The sequence below is a fragment of the Dermacentor albipictus genome, chromosome 5 (genome assembly GCF_038994185.2).
Source record: "Dermacentor albipictus isolate Rhodes 1998 colony chromosome 5, USDA_Dalb.pri_finalv2, whole genome shotgun sequence".
In the NCBI taxonomy this organism is placed as follows: Eukaryota; Metazoa; Arthropoda; class Arachnida; order Ixodida; family Ixodidae; genus Dermacentor; species Dermacentor albipictus.
The window spans coordinates 162,619,406-162,641,792 of record NC_091825.1 but is presented as its reverse complement, the minus strand read 5'-3'; the positions used below and the strand labels follow the sequence as shown (position 1 = coordinate 162,641,792).

General features: G+C 49.4%; 1 non-coding gene across 1 annotated transcript; it reads right to left on the bottom strand.

Moving 5' to 3' along the window:
- Positions 1-22,039: 22,039 nt before the first annotated feature.
- On the bottom strand, positions 22,040-22,111 carry TRNAT-AGU (transfer RNA threonine (anticodon AGU)). Its single transcript has one exon. It is a non-coding gene; the product is annotated as a tRNA-Thr (tRNA).
- Positions 22,112-22,387: the final 276 nt, after the last annotated feature.

Sequence of the window (22,387 nt, the reverse complement as noted above, 5' to 3'; positions counted from 1 at the left end):
TACTCGCGGTCATGCCCCTCCTGGAAGAAGGAAAAAGAAATTGTAATTATAAAAGTAAAAGAGAATATATCGTTCCAAGAGGCACGAAGGCGGGTATCATACCTGCCATAGAAAAGCTTTGCCGAAGTGGCGCGTCAGGGGGCAGCGTCACAACAGCCTCCGGCGGCTGTCCGACTCACAAGCAGTGAGTCGGCAGTTACGCCATCTGCCCCCACGGTGGTCGCAGCTAGCGCTGCTCCACCAACCGAGCAGAAGGGACCATGAACCCCGAAGGTGGGCGCAGCCGAGGCAATGGACCCTACACCTATCCTCAAGGCGCACCAAGCGCCTAAGGAGCGGCGAGGCTCCCTCGAACGCTTCAAAAAGGGCAAAACCCCGGTTACAGGGCCTCGAAAGAGCTCTGTAATCTAATCTCTGAAATCTCTGTAATTGTAATTATTACTTCTGTTTCCGTATACACAGCAACTATTTACTTCGAATAATGAATACAGAAATAATTCAATGGAACGTCAGAAGTATTCTTAGGAACCTTGATGACGTGCAAGACCTTATCCAAAAACACAATCCAAAAGTGCTGTGTCTACAGGAAACACACCTAAAACAACAACACACAAAACTTTCTCCGACCGTATGTCAAGTCGTATCATCAGGCGGTGTTGCCATTTTTATTCATAAAAGTATTTCGTGTCAGCGTTTGCAGCAACAAACGCCCCTTGAAGCAGTGGCGGTTCGAGCTGTTTTTCTAAATAAACTCGTCACCATTTGCTCGCTTTATATACCCTCCCCCCCCCTCCCCATTACAAACTAAGCAAACATGAATTTCAGTCCTTCATAGATGAATTGCCAGAACCTTATGTTGTTCTTGGCGATTTCAATGCGCCCAGCTCCCTGTGAGGCGACTCTCGTATAGATGCGCGAGGTCATCTTGTTGAACAGTTCCTTTTTTCCTCTGGTGCGTGCCTTCTGAATAAGAAGAAACCCACATATTACTGTCTTGCAAACAACACCTTTTCTTCAATTGATCTGAGCATAGTTTCCCCGTCCATACTGCCTGAACTCGAATGGGAAGTTACGAACAATCCTTACGGAAGCGACCACTTCCCCATACTATTAAGAACACTTAAAGAAAACTAATATCCACCACAGGCTCCTAGGTGAAAGATTGACACAGCAGACTGGGAGAAATTCCGAACGTTAACTAGCATATCATGGGATGACATGTCCTTGTTAGAAATTGATGCTGCTGTGGAGTACTTTACAGTCTTCGTTATAGATGCCGTATCTAAATGCATACGTGAAGTAAGTGGCTCGGCATGCAAACGGCATGTCCCGTGGTGGAACGATGAATGTAGAATCGCACGTAGGAATCAGAACAAAGCGTGGGGGTCGCTACGCGCTTCGCCCACTGCAGAGAATCTTGTTAACTTTAAGATAGTTAAGTCTCAAGGCAGGAGAACCCGCCGACAGGCCAGAAGAGAGAGTTGGCAAAAGTTTTTATCCGGCATCAACTCGTTTACCGATGAGGCGAAAGTCTGGCACCACGTAAATAGAATTAGAGGGCGACAAACATATTCACTCCCTCTGGTAAACACACAGGGTACGTGATACGCTGCAAGACCAGGCAGAGTCACTTGGGGAGCACTTTGAGAGTGTGTCAAGTCCAAACATTATTCGAAATCCTTTCTGAAATATAAACAAATAGAAGAATGCAAGCCACTCAAAAGAAAATGTCTACATAATGAATCGTACAACTGCTTTTTCAGTATTGCCGAGTTGAGAGCTGCCTTGAGCTCATGCAAGAGCTCTGCACCGGGATCTGACCGAATCATGTATGAAATGATCAAAAACCTACACAAAGGCACCCAAGTTACACTACTCACAATTTTCAACACCATTTGGGCTGCAGGATACCTTTCAACTGCATGGAAAGAAGCCATTGTGGTTCCTGGTTTGAAACAAGGCAAAGATCCTTCCTCTGTGGCAAGTTACCGCCCGATCACCCTCACAAGTTGTCTTTGTAGCGTATTTAAAAAAATGATTAATCGGCGACTCATCCGTTTCCTTGAAATGAGCAAAATGCTTGATCCTTATCAGTGCGGATTCCGAGAAGGGCGCTCCACAACCGATCATCTCGTACGTGTTGAAGGAAATATCCGGGACGCATTTATACATAAACAGTTCTTCCTATCGATATTTCTCGATATGGAAAAGGCGTATGACACAACGTGGCGTTACGGAATCTTAAGAGACTTGTTAAAAATGGGCATTCATGGTAATATGCTTAACCTAATCCAAATCTATATGTCCAATCGTACCTTCCGGGTGATAGTCGGCAATGTACTTTCACGTCCTTTTACGCAAGAAACGGGTGTTCCCCAAGGAGGCGTGCTCAGCTGCACGCTCTTTATTGTGAAGATGAACACGCTTCATGCTTCATTACCACCGGCAATCTTTTATTCTGTCTACGTGGACGACATACAAATAGCTTTCAAATCCTGTAACCTCGCAGTGTGCGAGAGACAGGTAGAACATGGCCTGAACAAAGTCTCAATGTGGGCAGACAAGAATGGATTTAAGTTCAATCCTAACAAAAGCTCTTGCATTCTTTTTACAAGAAAGAGAGGAATGATTCCAGATCCTTGCTTAAAACTGGGTGGACAACAAATACCTATAAACAAAGAGCACAAATTTCTAGGTGTTATACTCGACTACAGACTCACTTTCGTCCCCCACGTTAAACATCTCAAAGAAAAATGTTTGAAAACAATGAACCTAATGAAACTTCTATCCCATACTTCGTGGGGTAGTGACAGGAAGTACTTAATTAATCTCTACAAGAGCCTGATTCGTTCACGATTAGATTATGGTGCCGTGATCCATCATTTTGCCGCCCCGAGTGCGCTAAAGATGCTAGACCCCGTTCACCATTTAGGGATCCGTTCCACCACAGGAACTTTCAGGACAAGTCCCGTTGAAAGTTTATATGCAGAATCGAATGAGTGGTCACTTCATATCCAGAGAACATACATCAGCCAAACATATTTTCTGAAAGTTCACTCTAATTCTCGACATCCGTGTTATAATACCGTTAAAGAGATGACATATGCTACACTCTTTCTAATCGTCCCACCGTAAGACAGGATTTCTCGGTGCGTGTGAGGGAGCTTAGTCATGAAATGCATGTTCCACTCCTCGAGCTTCGCCTAATGCATCCAGCGAAGCTGCTACCTCCGTGGGAGTGGCAGCTGATACAATGCGATGCATCTTTCATGCAAGTTACAAAGCACGCTCCCGAGATTGAAATCCAAATGCATTTCCGGGAACTCCAGCACAAATATTCCTGCACAGAGTTCTACACAGACGCATCGAAGTCACACGACGGGGTGTCTTATGCAGCCGTCGGTCCATCCTTCTCGGAATCCGATTTAATGCATCCGAAAACTAGTATCTTCACGGCTAAGGCCTACGCAATATTGTCGACCGTGAAGCATATAAGGAAATCAAAACTCAAAAAATCAGTTATATATACGGACTCCCTAAGTGTTGTGAAGTCTTTGATATCGTTCTGTAAGCACAAAAATCCTATAATAATTGAACTCTATTCCGTCTTATGTAAAGCATATTTATCTAACCAGCATGTGATTATATGCTGGGTGCCTGGCCATAGGGGCATCCAGGGTAACGTTCTAGCGGACCAGATGGCCACATCAATTGCAACACACACTGTTAATTCTACCGCTGCAGTCCCTGTCACAGACCTGAAGCCTTTATTAAGAAGGAAACTGCGAAACTACTGGCAACGCTTGTGGGACCTGGAAACTAAATAAGTTGCATGTAATGAAGCCACAATTAGGTTTCTGGCCTCCTGTAACAAAATCACGCCGGACAGATGTCCTATTCTGTCGTCTAAGAATAGGACACACATTTGGCACGCATAACTTTTTACTCACTGGAAATGAGCCTCCAACCTGTGGTAGATGCGGGGAGAGGCTGACCGTCCTCCACGTCCTCCTGGAGTGTCGGGAAGCCGAATATGAAAGAAAGAAACATTTTCCCTTAGCATATCGACAGCACATCCTCCTTCATCCTGTTATGTTACTCGGTGCAGAACCGCTCTTTGATACTAGTGCAGTCCTAGGTTTCCTGAAAGATGTTGTATTACATGTAATTAGCCCATACGTTCGTAGCGCCTCCTCTCTATAGAGGATAGCGCTGTGACAGTTGTTTCGTATAGCACATGCCTCTCGTCCTTTGGGTTCAAGGGCTCTGGCGAGGCAGTAGTGCTCTTAGAAAATTTAAGCATCTCACATATTTTGTACATTGCATGATTTTTCCCAATGCATTCTAGTGTTCGTAGTATTCGTCATTAGTCATCGCCATAATTTTATAGCACGTAGATTTTACGCACTTTACAGCGACTATTTTTAGGCCCCTGTGCAGCCAAGTCACATCTTCTTCACAGAACTCATCATTCCACCACTAAATCACTAACACTCTCTTGCCGCTCTTTGGCCATATCTGGCCCTTGCGCCACTAAACCACACACATTCATTCATTCAAACTTCCGACGAAGCCCTCGTTAATTTCTTAGGAATGAAAGTTCCTTTTGGGGTGAAATATGAAACGGCGATGTTATGGTGCAAGCCTTTCCGACAAAGAATGGAGGCATGCACACGCTGTTGGAGAGTTGGACATCGACCGGATGTGTGCCCTACGCACAAAGAGGGTAATTGCCATTAATGCGGAACTGTGAATCCTCCGACTGGTCATCTGTGCATTCCCAAGTGGTACTGTGTAGTGGAGGTCGTGAGACTGATTCCATTCAGTGTGCACTACAATATAAGCCCAAAATATCACTCCCCAAGAGTTAAGTTTTTGATTGTTCTTTTCTCCTTGAAGTCGACCAAAGTCTCTTCAAGGTGTTTATCGGCGTTGATGAAGCAGGAGGCAGGTTGGAGGTAACAAAACTTGAAGATATATTGCAACGGAAATATTTACACAGTCAAATACAGAGTTAGCAAAAGAACACTGATGCAAAACACACAAGTAAAGAGCGCCTTACTCTTCTACTTTTTCTTAAGTTAGAGCCTAGGACAACTGTCACTACATACGATCAACCGAGTCTCACTGTTCTACCACTAAGTGGTTACGGCCCAGACTAGCATTGCATCGTACGGAGTCTTACTGTTCTATCAGGTTTAGTGATTACAGCCTAGACTGAGGAACAAGCACCTCGTCTCGGTTGTTATAGGGGAAAGAGACAAAGAAAAAGGGCGGTAGGGTCGTTAGCCCATCCCACGGAAGCAATTGCCAATGAGAGTTGACAGTTTCTTAAGCCACAACCCAAAGGGATGGGCTTACTCTCATAAGTGAATCTATTGGAAAACCACCCTGTTTTCCCTCTTCCCACATCTTCTTCTCCCCCTCCTATTTCCACGTGGTCAGTGACGGCCTCGGCAAACACGCCAGGCATGCACGATTTATTGAGGCCATCTCGCACCTCAGCGGCGTTTCTAGCCAGCAAGGGGGCTCGGGCGCTGGTGTCCCAACACCGCGTACCGTAGTCCCCCTCAAGGTTTTTCCTGGTAGAAAAATAATTACCGCTGGCGGCATTCGGACTCGGGTGCTCTTAAAACGACATTCTCCGAACGCGGCCTCCGCATGCGCACCGCGCCCCTCTCTACGGCGCGCACTGCATGTTGTAACACGACACCAAGCGGGCTCTCCCCAGCGCTCAAAACAAGATGCACGTGGCTGCCGCCCGAATGCGTAGGGGCGTGAACCCCCTCTCCGTACGCGCCAGACGTGGTCAACATTGCTAGCAGCTGCGTCTCTAATTAGCAGGGGACTCAAGAGCCGGCGCCACAACGTCGCGTATAGAACCGTCCCACTCGAGCTTTGTCCGCGTGGCCCTATTGTGACCATCGGCGGAATGTCAACACAGCGCGCGTAAAAGCATTTTCTCCGAATCCGTTTTCCGCCTCTACACCGCGCCCCCCGCGGCGGCGCGCGCCTCGGCTCGTTACCCGACACCACGCGGGCCGTCCGACCCCTCAAAAACAGAAACGGTTGCCGCCCGACGCGCTGGGGGGGGGGGGGGGGGGGGTGGACGCTTCCCCATTCACAAAACGCATGGGCAACTCGCGGCACTGCAAAAGTATATACAAAACAATCATGCAGCCCTACGCCGTCCATTCTGCCTGTTCGAGAGATGAGCGGCCTAACACGTTCCCCCTAAAGAGTATACTGGGCTGATTTTCGCTCAGTGATACGATAAATCACTGCCGCGATTACGTAATGAACATTCTAACCACACCCTAGCCTAATTACATCACAACAACAAACACTTTCAAATAACAAAGCCCAGAAGAGAGTAACAAGAAATACACAATACATGTCATCAAACTATTAAGCACACGATTGCAGTTCCATACTGTAAGAGCACTCTAGTGTCTCTGCGTCTTGAATCGGCACTCACAAAGTCCGCAATATACAGCGCCAAGTGAGCAGGAACATTCACGCCCATCCAGTTGGCATGGCACTACAGTATTACGCTGGCTTCCATGAGCTGTTGTGAAGCCTGGACAAAGCATCCGCGTTACCATTACTGACACCCTTCCGATGTCGCACTGACACGTGATATCGCTGTAAAGCCAGCGCCCATCTTGTCAATTTTGCCCCGTGTGGAGTCGAAGTTGTAAGGTACGACAATGGATTGTGGTCGGAAACCACGGTTATCTCGGCACCAAAAAGCCAGTAGTCAAACTTCTTTAAGGCCCATATAATAGCAAACGCTTCCCTCTCAATTGTCGACCATCGCGTCTGAGTCGGCGTGAAGCGGTGGCTGGCAAAGGCAATAGGCCTCTCCTTTCCCTCAGCTGTCATTTGCGCCAAACAAGCGCCCGCCGCCGTAGCTGACGCGTCTGTGAAAAGCCAGTAGGGCTCAGATGGGTCCGGAGTGCTGAGCGCCACGGCCTCGCACAGGGACTGCTTCAGCGTCTTAAACGCCGTCTGAGCTTCCTCTGACCAGGGTATGCTATTGGGTACCCCTTTCTTTGTTAACCGCATGAGCGGGCTCGCCACCTCTGCACAATCTCGGACGCACTCGCGATAGTAGCCGCACAGTCCTAGCAGGCTGCGTAGCTCCTTTTTAGTGCGTGGTGGCGCCACATTCTTAATTGCAGCTATTTTCTCTTCGTGTTCTGGGGTTGAGAATCTTGGTGCGCAACCTAATTTCTCGAGCATCGACTGTGTGAGCTGTGATTTGAAATTAGTGCCCTGGTCGGAACAGATCATTTCCGGAACGCCAGTGCGACTGAAAATTTCAATCAACGCGTCGCAAGTCGCCTTAGCTGTCAAAGAGCGCAGTGGGACAATCTCTGACCACCCTGTGCAAATGTTCACCAAGCATAGCGCGTACCTATGACCTTTCGCTGACGGTCTGTCTAAGGGTCCAATGATGTCTGCATTGACAATTTGAAAAGGGTGATTTGGCCTAGTGGGAGGAGTTATAGGTACTCTGTCCGTGCGACGCCTGTCAGAGCGAATTTGGCAATCATGGCATGAACGACAATGCTCTAATACCTCCTTCTCCATGCCAGGCCAAAAAAAATTACACCTAATACGCACTTTAGTTTTCCTTGGCCCTAGGTGCCCTCCGCATAGTGACTCATGAGCTAAACGCGTCACCTCACTGCGCTTGTCGTTGGGAACAACTAGTTGTCTCGCTCGGGTGCCTACTATTGAGTCCCAGTGGTGTAGGAGTCCATCAGAGACGAACATGCCGGATTTCCCACTCCGAGCATCTTCCCAACCTTTCTTTAAGGTAGCGTCAGCTAGCTGCAATCTGCGGAACTCTTCTCTCTGGCTTACTGACGCATCCCTATCTTCATCAATTAGCTCAACTGCCCCAGAAACACCTTCCTCCTCCAAAGTAACGTTGCAGGCCACTACCTCGGCTTTCTCATTTGATCGCTCTATCCTCTGAGTAGGCTCGGCCGGTGCTACGATGGATTCCAGAGAGCTGCTGGCCCTGAATAAATGTTCCCAATCTTTCTTGGTCAACAAACAATCTGTGCCCTCGACGAGCTCATTAGTCAACGCGCAGAGTAGGTCAATGTTCTGGGGCTCCGCCGCCATTTGCGGGCTATTTAACTTTACCGGCAACGTTGCTAGCTTTGCCTCGATAGTTTTACCAAATGCAGACACCAATCTTATTGTGCCTGATGGCTCCACGATACTTTTCGGAAGGAGACTCTCGCGTATGACAGTTATTTCACTTCCCGTATCTAGAATCGCATCTGTGGATACGTTTCCGCATGAGATAGGGATCAACTGCAGGTTAGTCATGCCTTCGCCTTTGTGTTTCAAGGCCTCTACCTTTGCAGTGAGGACTCCATTCGGTATCTCACTTCCCGTCTCGTGGGCTATCGACACCCTTTGTGCCCTCTGCCTTGGCTCGATAGCCTTCTTTGGCTGATTTTCCTTGTCACTAGACATCGGGCAATCCTTAGCGAAATGGCCTGAGCTGTGACATACGTGGCACCTGAGGGCGCTTTTCGCTACGCGCGTCTGCTTTTGCCCCATCTCTGCCACTGATGGCTTTGAGGCGTATCCTTTGCCTTTGGCTTGTTCCAAAGTTTGTAGTACTTTGGCAATCTCAGGTGGCTTAAGCCATCCCTCGCCTTCTCGTAGCACCACGTATTCAAGACCCTCTATACTAAGGCCCGCTTTTATACGATCCGCTACCATGAGTTCTGCCATAACTTCTACAGTGTCGGCTCCTCTTACTTGAAGGTAGTAGGAAAAATACGTTTTCACTCGCGACGCGAACTGTGACCACGTTTCCTCCTTCCGCTTCACTGCTCTCTCAAACCTTTGCAGATACTCCGCCGGAGAAAGCTTCAGTTCCATCAACACTGCCTGTTTAACTGACTCGTAATCTGTACTCTCTTCCTGGTTGAGGTTACGCAGTAGGTAGCGAACGCGCTCAGTTAGAGCTGGCATGACTAAATGCACGCGACTCTCATACGGTACCCTGTAAGTAGCAAAAAGTCTTTCTACCTCCTCAAACCATAAGGGTACATCCGCGTCACACGGCAGGCGGAACTCTTTCAGCACTTTTGCGCATTGCTCGACGGAGTCGAAGCCCATTCGCCTCCGATCGCCCCGCTCCGACTCAGCGCTGGACGACGTGCCATTGAGACGTTCAGCATTCGTCCTTGCCTGCAACAGCCTTTCGTACTCAATCTGAAGTTGTATACAGGTAGTCTGAGCATTGAGCCTTTGAATTTCAAGTTCAAGCGTTCTTGTATCATTCGGAATTTGTAAAGGCTGAGATGCCTGCTGCGAAAATTCCTGGCTCTGACTGGGTTCTCTCATTTCATTTGACTTATCGGAATTTAGCCTATCGTCATTTGATAACTCCCGATTCCGATCCATTTCCGCCACAGTCGCACCCTCAACTCCATTAGACTCCATTGTCTCTGCGCCCCCGCGTGTCCTCACCATTTGCTCTACACATCAACTGCCATGCCAACTTGAGAAAGACGCAAGAAATCCTGCTCACCCTTTGCTGAATGCACTGTCGTTTTCGGATCTCCTCCACGGTGCCGGGCTTGGCTGCTGTGGGATCTTCTCAAAGGTGCAGGAGGTGCACGTTGGATGACTTGATCCTTTCACCACTGGTCCAGGATTCGATGTTGTAGAGCTCGCCGATCCTGTCGACTGCGCCAGTTAAGTTTTTGATTGTTCTTTTCTCCTTGAAGTCGACCAAAGTCTCTTCAAGGTGTTTATCGGCGTTGATGAAGCAGGAGGCAGGTTGGAGGTAACAAAACTTGAAGATATATTGCAACGGAAATATTTACACAGTCAAATACAGAGTTAGCAAAAGAACACTGATGCAAAACACACAAGTAAACAGCGCCTTACTCTTCTACTTTTTCTTAAGTTAGAGCCTAGGACAACTGTCACTACATACGATCAACCGAGTCTCACTGTTCTACCACTAAGTGGTTACGGCCCAGACTAGCATTGCATCGTACGGAGTCTTACTGTTCTATCAGGTTTAGTGATTACAGCCTAGACTGAGGAACAAGCACCTCGTCTCGGTTGTTATAGGGGAAAGAGACAAAGAAAAAGAGCGGTAGGGTCGTTAGCCCATCCCACGGAAGCAATTGCCAATGAGAGTTGACAGTTTCTTAAGCCACAACCCAAAGGGATGGGCTTACTCTCATAAGTGAATCTATTGGAAAACCACCCTGTTTTCCCTCTTCCCACATCTTCTTCTCCCCCTCCTATTTCCACGTGGTCAGTGACGGCCTCGGCAAACACGCCAGGCATGCACGATTTATTGAGGCCATCTCGCACCTCAGCGGCGTTTCTAGCCAGCAAGGGGGCTCGGGCGCTGGTGTCCCAACAGCGCGTACCGTAGTCCCCCTCAAGGTTTTTCCTGGTAGAAAAATAATTACCGCTGGCGGCATTCGGACTCGGGTGCTCTTAAAACGACATTCTCCGAACGCGGCCTCCGCATGCGCACCGCGCCCCTCTCTACGGCGCGCACTGCATGTTGTAACACGACACCAAGCGGGCTCTCCCCAGCGCTCAAAACAAGATGCACGTGGCTGCCGCCCGAATGCGTAGGGGCGTGAACCCCCCTCTCCGTACGCGCCAGACGTGGTCAACATTAGAGACGTTTAGCTTGTACGCTAATCCGGTAAACGGGAGCGGTTTGGGCGGGTTACCGGATGGTCGGGGCGTAAACGTGAGCGGTGAAGCCGCCTGGTGTTGTAGAGCTCAACCAGACAAACGCATAGCTAAAACTGCAGTAACTCACCATATCCTGCTTCGCCACTCGGGCAAATTTTTGGCAGCGGCGTAATTGTGAACACGATTACGCCACTGTCGAATATTTACCCCAGCAGCTAAGCAGAATACAGTAATTAGCTCCGTGGTTGTGTGGTTGATCTTTGCGCCACCAGCTGGCGCCACCGATCGGGCCGCTCACCTTTACGCTCCCGCTAAACCGGAAAACCGCCCGCGCTTTCCCGGATACCGGACGCGCTAAAAGTCCCTATTGCTAGCAGCTGCGTCTCTAATTAGCAGGGGACTCAAGAGCCGGCGCCACAACGTCGCGTATAGAACCGTCCCACTCGAGCTTTGTCCGCGTGGCCCTATTGTGACCATCGGCGGAATGTCAACACAGCGCGCGTAAAAGCATTTTCTCCGAATCCGTTTTCCGCCTCTGCACCGCGCCCCCCGCGGCGGCGCGCGCCTCGGCTCGTTACCCGACACCACGCGGGCCGTCCGACCCCTCAAAAACAGAAACGGTTGCCGCCCGACGCGCTGGGGGGGTGGACGCTTCCCCATTCACAAAACGCATGGGCAACTCGCGGCACTGCAAAAGTATATACAAAACAATCATGCAGCCCTACGCCGTCCATTCTGCCTGTTCGAGAGATGAACGGCCTAACACCAAGGCCTTCATCCAAGACCAAATCTCCTCCTCTGCCCAAAAAGCAGGGACCTCTTCCTAAAAAAAGCAAGACGAAAGTTGGCCTCTTCTATCGGCTGCTCCCTCTAATAACAAATCAAGGCTTCCTCAGGTAAGCTGGGCATCAGTAGATTCCCACAGCTTACCTAAACCTAAACATCCTAATGCCCCCCTCTATGCCCTCATGCAGAAGTTTAAGGAAGAAAATCCTGTTCTGCTTAAACAAATTCCCGACCTCCAAATCCCTTCTTTATGTACAACTACTACTTCTCCATCTCAACCTACTATTGATAAGCCCACTACAAACCCTTCCCCTGTCAGACAGAATGGCGATTATACATTAACTAGAGACGCTTATCCCACTACCACTCCCGCCACAAAGCGTAAAACTGCTTATGATGGGAGAGATACTTGGCAGGAACACGATAAGCTAAGTCGTAAACTTGCCGCACCATTTGAAACTCTAACAATCGCTTTGAGGACCTTGAGAAATGAACGGATGCCGTAGAAGCTAAGCTTGAGTCCCTCACTACTAACGTTCATAACCTCAGTACCCATACAAACGCTAAATTTAGCCAGATGCCACTCGCACCTCTCGGGTTAACTAAATGGGGAAATTTTCAAATCAATTTTGGTAGCGACCACTACGTCATTCAGATTTATGTTAATTTTTCTCGCAAGACCTTTAACCCTGGACCTCCAAAACTTACGGATTGGGACAAATTTCGGAAAACTAGCGCAAATAATGCTTCCAATTCCATACTTTATCTACAGCAATGGATCAGTCAGCTCCGAACGGACGTTGACAAACTATGCCACCTGATGCTCCTTTTCAAGCAGCTGACGCCAAACTACTACACACGTGGCAACCAAAGGAATCGCTATTAAAGCAGTGGAAAAGGCACCGCCACAACCGCAGGCTTCGCATCTGTGTAGCTAGACTTCATGCTCACACCCAAGCATATGCAACCCAACTAGTTAATCAACAATCGGGCCAAGTATGTGAGAGCATGCATGGGAATCTCAGTAATAAAAGGACTTGGCAACTGCCGAGACACTTGCTTGATCTCTTGACCTCGCGCGCGTACCACAGTCACTGCATCACTCAATTATCGCGCAAACACAAGGATAATATTCCCCATATTTTGCAGGAGCTTGCACGATAACACCTCCCTCCTCCCACAACTCACGAGAATTCAACTACACAGGCGAGGTTAATGGACTTTTCGGAGCCCCAATAACGGAGGCAGACAGACAAAGAACTTTACTAATGGTCCTGAGGAACCGCGTTAGGGTGCCTCCCTTTTCAGGGAGTCCCCGTAGCCATCGCGGGCCGCACCCACGTCGGGGTCGGAAGATTGTGGTCCTCCGCCCTGTCGCAGGCCCTCTGGACAGGCCGTAGTTGCTCTGAGAGGTCGCCGCTTTTAAGGGCTGCCTCCCAGTCGGTTAGAGTGGTTAGCGATGAGCTGCGTAACGCAGGGCATTGCCAGAGCATATGGGATAAGGAGCAGTACGCCTCCTCACAGTTTGGACAGTGGGGTTCTGCATTAGGCGCGAAGTGACTGAATGTTCGACATGCCCTAGCTTCCCTTAAAGCTACATCTGCTCCGGGTACAGATAATGTAAATAATAAATTGCTCAGACATCTGGACGACAAATCTATCTCTGCCCTCACAGAATACTATAATCATCATCATCAGCCTATTTTATGCCCACTGCAGGACGAAGGCCTCTCCCAGCGATCTCTAATTACCCCTGTCCTGCTTCTATAACAGCTTCCTTACGAACGCATGGAAAACCGCTGAAGTAATCTTTATTCTTAAACCCAATAAACCCTCTGCTATAGCTAATCTTAGACCTATTACCCTCACGTTATGCTCGGGCAAAACGCTCGACTATGTCATGCTTAATCGCTTAAAGGGCCCCTCACCAAGCCCCATAGCAAATTTTGGTTACACGCTGGAAGTTGTTACGTGTCCTCTAGGGAGCGTTCTGCCGCAATAATTTTTCAAATCAGCTCATTAATAGCCGAGATAGAAATAGTTCAGTGCCGCGACCCCATGATTTAAGGCTAAACCCCATGAGCGCGATTTTGTGCGCGACAGCGACGAGCTACGGCTTCGAGCGACTGATCGGGCCGTCGCGTGAACAGATCACTCGGTCTTGTCGCGCGATCGCTCGGTTCTGCGAATCTAGAATTCGTCGTTCGTCGCCCGGAAGTGCTATGAGCGACTAGCCAATAGCGCGAAGCGGGAACTGGATGTACGTAACTCAAGTACTTCCGATTGTCGCATGCATGGAACGAGCAAACGATTGAATTTTTATGTGCAAGGATAAGAACCTATACTGCAAGACTTTCAGAAATACTTTATGCTGCTTTTTACAGTAAAACACATCAACTTAAGTTAATAAAGTAAGCCTCACGCTAGTTTCGGTGCCTATATTGCTGCCCTCATACCGGCCACACTGAGGAGACGTCGCTCGAAGTCGTCGCTCGCATGGGGTACAACTTGTAGGCGACGAGCGAACGCGACAGCCATCTCCATCGCGTCGCTTGTCGCTGTCGCGTGCAAGATCGCTTGCATGGGGTTTATACTTTAAGCAGGCTTGCTCCACCGCTAAGCGAGACACTCTCCACTCGAGAACACCACACGCGCTCGTCGAGGTCAGACGTGCCTAAACACTGACCCACGGCACGTACTTCGGCCCGAACCGCCGCCCCCAGCCGGGGGCCCCCGAGGCACCGCGAGCAGCACAGCTCGCCTCGAAAACCGAGCGACTCCGGCTCCGCAGCTCCGGAGAGACGCTCGGCCGCCGCGACAGCGAAAACTACCGGTCGCTGCTATCTGGAGTGCGCACGACTACACCAACGCCTTCATACAGCATGGAGGTTCAGGTGCAAGGTACGGACATGGACCCGAGCCAGTATGACCCTCGGGACTGGACCCAAGTCCTGAGAACACAGGCGAATCCCCGGAAAACGAGAAAAGCGACCCAAGGTCCAAGCGCCGATCCTGCCGGTCGGGAGATGCAGAGTCAGTCGCGGGAAACGCGGAAGACCGCCACAACTCCCACACTACACAGCCCCTCGACGCAGCTACGCGTGCTCCGTACAGTTGCACAAAAGATCAAGCAACTGCCGGCGGCTCTTCCACCAGACGAATATAAACTCGTCTTCCGCTCCCAGGGAGGCCTTGACCTGAAGATGCTCCAGCCACGCTACCTCCTCACCGCTCTCATGCAGGCCGCTTCACTGACCGACCCATCTACGCTGACACTTCGGATTCACCCGATCAATAACACTTGCATAGAGTCTGCGGCGAATAAAGATGACGCTCTCAAGCTCGTACAACTCCAGCACATAATCTACGACCAACTTGAGTATGCCATGGCGGCATATATTGCACCCCCCGATGGCTCAATTAGGGGAGCTATCACGAATGCCTACTGGAAAGAATCGCCGCAAGAACTTCTAGCAGACTTGATCGCCCGCAACCCCCACACTACTATTAGCCCCGAGAACGAACACGAGCGGCGCTGCGAGCGTCGCTCGCGTGACGTCAGGGCACGGACTCGCGCCTGTCGTCTGCTACAGTTCGGGCGTTGTCCGGGCGCTTTCTGCGGTGTTTTCGTTTGTTCGACCTCGTTCTCTCTGCTTGTATACTTATGGTGGCCGTCTCAAATATATTTTTACGACGTCTTCCTTTGCGAACATTTATTCAAAGAGCTAATTTCTTAGACAACAATGCAGCTCTCGAAGGCAACGCTACAGTGCCAGCCGAAGCGACGCAGACCAGCCCATTGCGGGTTTTTCATGCGCGGATAGACAATCGCAAAAGCATAGCCTATAGGAATCAGTTATGATACCATACCTGCCGCGGTGCAACAAGTATGTCACAAAGCTGGCTATATATGACTTCTACAGCAGTTACGTTGATTTTATTCCGCTAAAATAGGTTTGCTCACGACGAGTAGTTCATGGTATAATATCGAATTTTTGCATTTCCTCACAGAAACGCTCGGCAGTAGCACGGGGACTTAACTAATACTGGAGTTTAGATTCTACACGCCTCACTTGCTTCTTTAACGACCTGTCAAGATTAGGCGGTTTTTCACGGGTTTATTTTTTTTTAAGCGGCGGAAATTTGAAGTAAAGTTAATGAACGCGTACAGCTATTTACAGAGTACAAATAGGAATGTACCAATATATACTTCCTTTTCCGTGTTACACGTTCAACTCACCTCTTTAGGGTGCGTTTGTTAATGATTAATAATGTAAGTTATGTTCCTCTTTTTTTGTCTATATTACCAAGTGTATTTCATTTATTTATTTCAATGCCGCATTGTGTTTTGCATTGTTATTGTGGAAATATTTCACTGTTCTTTCATATATTGTATAACTGCAATGTTTTATGGCCACTATATAAATGTAATTTATATGGCGCTTGATGTGTTACCCCATGCAGCCATATTGTACCTAAGGGGGTGAGGTTACCTCAAGCCGCGTCTGTGCGACTTTTTTCCCTCATCCACCTCCACTTACCACTCCTCTGTACATGTGTGTGTGTAAATGGAAATTAATAAATCAAATCAAACTCACTTGAGAAATTTACTGGTGATTGCTGCTTGAGGAATATACATGACGAATCTGTTTGGCGAACTGACACAGGCTAATCGGCCCAATTTTTTTAGTGAAGTATGCCTGCTGGACCGCATAGCTGCAGCCAGAAAGAAGTCGAAGCGTCAATGATTAGTAGTATGGGACATATTGAATATATCGAAATTCCCCCAGTGGAGGGTCAGAAATCAAGTGAAAGTATATGTAAGGCTTGTGGTGCTTTCTTTATGAATGTTTGCGATTGGATTGGAGCAAACTTAATTTGCCTGCAAGGTTTTCATTTATGTACCGACGAAGCGAATTGTTATCCGTTTCTATAATTGAATAACGCTGGATCGAGACATGGTGAGACAGAAGTTGCTTGAATTTTCTTTTGTATACATGAAATCTAAGCTGCGGTGTAGTAGCTCGAGAATACTTTAGCCATTCCAGTTGGCGCTGTAAAAAACATGCTTTATGGTTTTAATTCGAAGTTGTAGTGAACCGATGGGTTTCGCGAACATAGCGTGCCTCGCCATACGGACAGTCGATTGCTACCGTTACGTGATCAGTGGTGTGCCATATTGTCGATAAAGGCTACTGAGGGCCACTATGAAACATTTCATCACTTTCAATTGAGTGGCTCTCGATCTTAACAACGAAACTTTTCTCTCAGGTGATTGCTACTATGGTGTTTGTGAATTAACTATGTAAATACTCTACATGACGCGCCGTTGTGTTAGCAGCCATGAGCAATTCGTTTTTTGGAGGCCTGTTTCAGAGGGGGATGAAAGTAGCAGCAAACTTTTTCATAAGAAATGCGCGCCTAACTATTTTTTTACGCATTAATGAATGGCCATATTTGAATAGAACAACACACCAGAGTAATAGGAATCATGATGAGAGCTTCGCTGGGCAGTGTCTTTCTAAAATCAGATAACATGTTGACGCCAATTACCATATTTTTCTTCCACGTAAAATGCAATGCCTCTCATAGCTAAATACTAAAGGAATGTTAAATGTTTAGCGAAGCATCATACACAACTTCGCGCGTTGAATTTGCAGATATTCTTTTTTTAGTCAAAATTTACCGATAGACACGGCGCATATATGCATTGCTAAACCTAGTAGACCCCTTTAACGCTACTTAGCTTGCGATATCCAAGCCGCAAAGTTTCTCGACTCACACGCTTTTGAAGAAGAAACTGTGGTTAAGGTATGGCAGCTGAAAGAAGCCGACGTATTCTTCAATACGTACAGCTCGAACCACCCATACCCCAAGCATACACGAAGGGAACGAGCGCGCGCGACAGCCGAGCGAGCCGGAGCGAGCGGCGTCCTGGCCGTGACGTCACTCGCGAGAGGGCGCCACTCCTAATTCTCGGGGCTAATACTAGATGCTCGACGGATGGGACTCACACGCTCGATACTTATCACCTTCGGTCAAGCCATCGTCCCCCGAAAAATTGTTTATCGCGGAGGACTGCATCTGTGCACGCCTTACACACCAAGGGTCGAGACCTGTAGTAACTGCCGGACCACAGGCTACCGCACGGATGTCTGTATCCAACCTAGGACACACAAGTGCCTCAGATGCGGCGAGTCACACCCGAAGGAACCAACTCCAACATGCACTCCAGTCTGCATTATTTGCCAAGGCCCGCACTTGTCCGGAACCCGGGAATGCGAGCACCGCCACCTCCATAGGACAACAAAGCCTACCTCCGAACGCGAAGCACGATCCCGGCGACAAGTAGACCACCACTCACCGCGCAGTTCAGGATCCGAACGCCCGGAACCATCTGCCGGCCAACAAACAGGACGCTCTAAGAGCTCGGACCGACCGACATGGGCGGACAAGCTGAAGACGCCCAACATGAACAAAAAACTGGCAAGCAACACCCCGTTTACCCCGGACCCCAGTGACCAGGAGCTTCGGGCCCTGCGTGTGGAGGTAAGCCGCCTCACAACACTTTTAACACACAACCCCGTTCCCCCCTGCACACCCCAACGTCCCTCCCCAGAACGAATCCTCCCACCCACTGTAAAGTCACCCACCGCACCTGCCATACCCGCCTCACCCCCCCCCCCCCCCCCCCCATAAAAAGAAACGCACATCGGACTCGCATGCAGATCATCAGGCTGATCTCAAAGACGGAATCCAAATTTGACGCCAAATTGGTAGCAGTGGAGGCGCGCCTCGAAACCAAATTCACAACACTCGCCGAACAGCTATCTTCTCGCCTTGAGCAACAGATAGACATACTTTTCACACGCTTAAGCCTAACTCTCTAGCGTACTTTTGCACAATTTGAGACGCGCGCCTTGAGAAGCTAGAGACAAATACCAGCTCTTCACAGGAGGTTTCCCCTACCTCCATCCTACACCTACCTACTCCTCCTATTCCACTACCACCACGAGAACCTATCCTCGCCCCACCCACGCTCCAATATGGCGGGCCGGGATAATTCTACCCACCTATCATTAATTCAGTGGATCTGCCGCGGCTTTCGGGGCAAGCAAGCGCCGCTGCAGCTCTTAATACCTACCCTCCCTGCCATACCTAAGCTCCTTTTGCTACAGGACACACAACACCAAGCCAAACTTCCCAGTTACCACGCAGTACACTCAGACACCACCGACAACCCTCGGGTATCCACACTGATACATCACACTATTACCTACCAAGAACACACAATCACCTGCACCACCCCGCGTGTCCCCATCGAAATCATCCCCATGAAACGTAATACACCTCCCGATCTTTATTGCCAACATATACCACACCCCACGCCAAGCTATGACCACTCTCGATGCTCTACTCTATAAAATTCATAGCATCGCGGGCCGAAATCCCCTACTCATAGGAGGCGACCTTAAATATCAGCATCGGGGTGTCATTGTGCCGTGCAAACCGGTACAGTGACTCATTCATCCCCAGGACAAGCACGGACTGGAATCGCCTTGCCGCCTCAATTGCACTCATCAGCGACCCTATTAACTTCAAGACCGCCGTTCAGAATGCATTTTGTTAATATTTTTTGTTAATACTTTTTGTTTGTATTTTTACTGCATTACTTCTTGTTTTGACTCCACTCGTTTCTGTAACGCCTTCGGGCCTTGAAAGTACGTGAAATAAATAAACAAATAAATAAATACAGACTGGGGTCATCGGTACACCACAGCACCGGGTCGCAGACTTTGGACTCCGCAAGGTTCTGTCCTTTCCCCTTTTCTCTTCAATTCCACACTCATTCCCTTAGCCCACGATCTTCACAATATCCCTCACCTTCACCACACCCTCCATGCAGACGACATAACTCTGTGAGCCACCCACGGCAGTGATGGTGACATAGCGGAAACTTTACAAACTGCCGCAAACATCACACAACAGCACGCACAAAGCATTGGTCTCTCCTGTTCCACGGAAAAGTCTCAGATAATTCTCATGCGTCCCTCACCACGTACGCTTCCCACCACCCCCATCACTGTTACTCTGGCCGAATACCCTATCCCGGAGGTCGACATACTCCGCATCCTGGGCCTACGCATCCAGAGCAACAGCCGGAACACGTTCACCATCTGGAAACTCAAGCGGGTGACGGAAGCGCTGTCGCACCTCATCCGAAGAGTTTCCGGCAAACACTATGGCATGAAGGAGCGCGATTTGTGTCGTCTCATTCAGGCCTTCATACTTGGCCGTTTCTTTTACCGAATTCCATATCTTCGACTTCGACAAGAAGAAATCGCCACCCTAGATGCTATGCTTCGTAAAGCCTACAAGGTGGCCCTACACCTCCCCCTAACACGCAAACCACCAAACTTCTCCACCTTGGGCTCCACAACACCACACACGAACTCATAGAGGCCCACAGACAAGCATAATACACTGGTTTAGCTCAATCTATCACAGGACGTTACATACTAGACGATCTCCGAATTCACATACCAGCAGCCGACCCAAGACTCCTATCAGTTCCCCGTCCCATACGCACTCAGCTCATAGTAAAACCTCTCCCTCGGAACACCCACGCCACCTATCATTCGGCCCGCCGCAAAGCACGCGCAAAAGCTCTACACAAATACTACGGTTTCGAAGCTGACGCCGTATGGGTGGATGCGGCCTGCACGGGCGAAGACGCGGCAGCTGTAGCCATTGACAATACACTCCAACCCATCGCAACTCTCCACCTTCCTGGTGCATCCACCCCGGAATCCTCGGAAGAAGCGGCGATCGCGCTTGCCCTTACACACACTAATGCTCGGTACGTCCTTACCGACTCAAAAACCGCACTACTAAATTTTGCTCGAGGACGAGTCCACGAGACCGCCTTCCGCATCTTCAGCTCGCCCTCCGCAAATCCGCCCCGCCATGTGGAACTGATCTGTGTGCCTGCGCACTCTGGGAACCCCGGAAGCGAAGCCGCCAATGACTACGCCCGAGGCCTCATCAACCGGGCGGCGGCGGAATCGGAGTCAAGCTCTTCCCGGGAGCGCATGCACTCGTTCAGCGAGCTGAGCCAGGCATATCGCGCCGAACGCCAGCTATACCCCGCACCCCACCAATCCCTTGGCAACTATCACCAAATACTATGGCGCCGCCTCCAGACCCGCACCCTTCCCTCCCCCTATTTCCTCTCCCGCATCCGCCCGGGAGCATACACCCCCTCGTGTGCTCAATGCACTCACCCCCATGCTACGCTTACCCACATTCTCCTTGAATGCCCGGCGGACCTTCCCCCGAGGGGCTCGGAGCTCCTGACTACCTGGGAGGAATGGGAGACCCTTCTGCGCTCGACGGAGCCGGTCAGGCAGAAGATCGCCACTGACCGGGCCGCCCACGTCATGGAACTCCATGAACTCTCAAACGTGTAGTGCAGTGGGGTCGTGCGGGGTGGGGTCCCTGGGACCTACGTGTCCGAACCCCTTGGTCAATAAAGTTGTTTCTCTCTCTTTCTCTCTCCACTCGCCCCGTCTAGCCTCCGCAAGCGAAATTCCTTTCCTGCGTTCTCCCATACCGGAACTCGAGGATCGCGTTACAATACGTCACGGGCCCCACCTTCATATTTTTCTCCTCGTTTTATTTTACCTTATTTTATTTATTTTCTTTTTTTCTTCCTTTTTTTGCGGCGCTGCGCACTTCCGTTGACGGTGTTGCGCGCGAGCTGTTATGATAGTCTCGTATCGCACAGCGCACGATTTTGCGCGCTGTGCACAAGCATACGTGATTAGCGGTATAATTCAGTCCTACATGAATACTGAGCCAGAATAAGCTGATCGCACAGCACGATCTCGCGCTAGAACAGGGTAGAAAATGGCCATGCATCGGTACCTCCGCACGTTACTGCACGACCGCGGGAACAAGCAGACGAAGCGGAAGTACATCTCTCTTGCTTCGGTGCGAAGTAAAAGAAAACACACGCAGACATTATGTTTGCATGTTTTGTTGTTTCTCTAAACTTCAATTTGTCAATTCAAGCAACAGATCCCACAAATAACAGATGTTGCCTTGAAAAATTCTCGAAGACACGTGTCAGCACACGAGCGATGTCACACTGTGGACACGAGTACGTAGGCGCAGGGACACAAGTACGTCACCGTCCGCCTTGGAGCGCGGTCACCGCGAGGGAAAGGGAAAACGGCGTTCGGATTGAAATTTCAGGCCTTTCCGCGGCGCGTAGAGGTGTAATACTTTGCAAACACCATCGTTAGCGCGTATTGTATGCTGTGCGCTTGTCAGCTCAAAATGACCAGACCTGGTGAGGGGCCTTTTGAATGAATACACGCAAGACAATGAACGAGAAGAAAGGGTGTTAACCAAGGGGCCCGATTTTTATTAATCATATCATCAGAACCCACTAAACAATGACATCGGGGAAATCACTTGTACTTACTAACTGATTTAAAGAAATCTTTAAAAAATAAAAATCAAATTGGAAGAAAAAACCACTTGCTGCAGGTGGGGAACGATCCCACGTCTTCGCATTACTCGTGCGATGCTCTACCAATTGAGCTACCGCGGCACCGTTTCCCCATCCACTTTGTTGCGGTATTTATGTTTTACTAGAGGGCTGCAGCGGTGGCGTGTAGGTAGAGTATCCGCTTCGCGTGCAAGAGGACCGTGGTTCAAATCCCTGTGCCGTGCAATTTTCCAGCGTATTAAAAAAATCCGCGTGTTGACAAAATTGCATAAACAGGCCTGTAGTGCGGCCTGATCCTGGTGACCAGAACCGGTAACGCATTCCCTCACCAGAGCAGGATTGGCCACCCTGGTGCAGTACTTATCCACAACCTCCTAT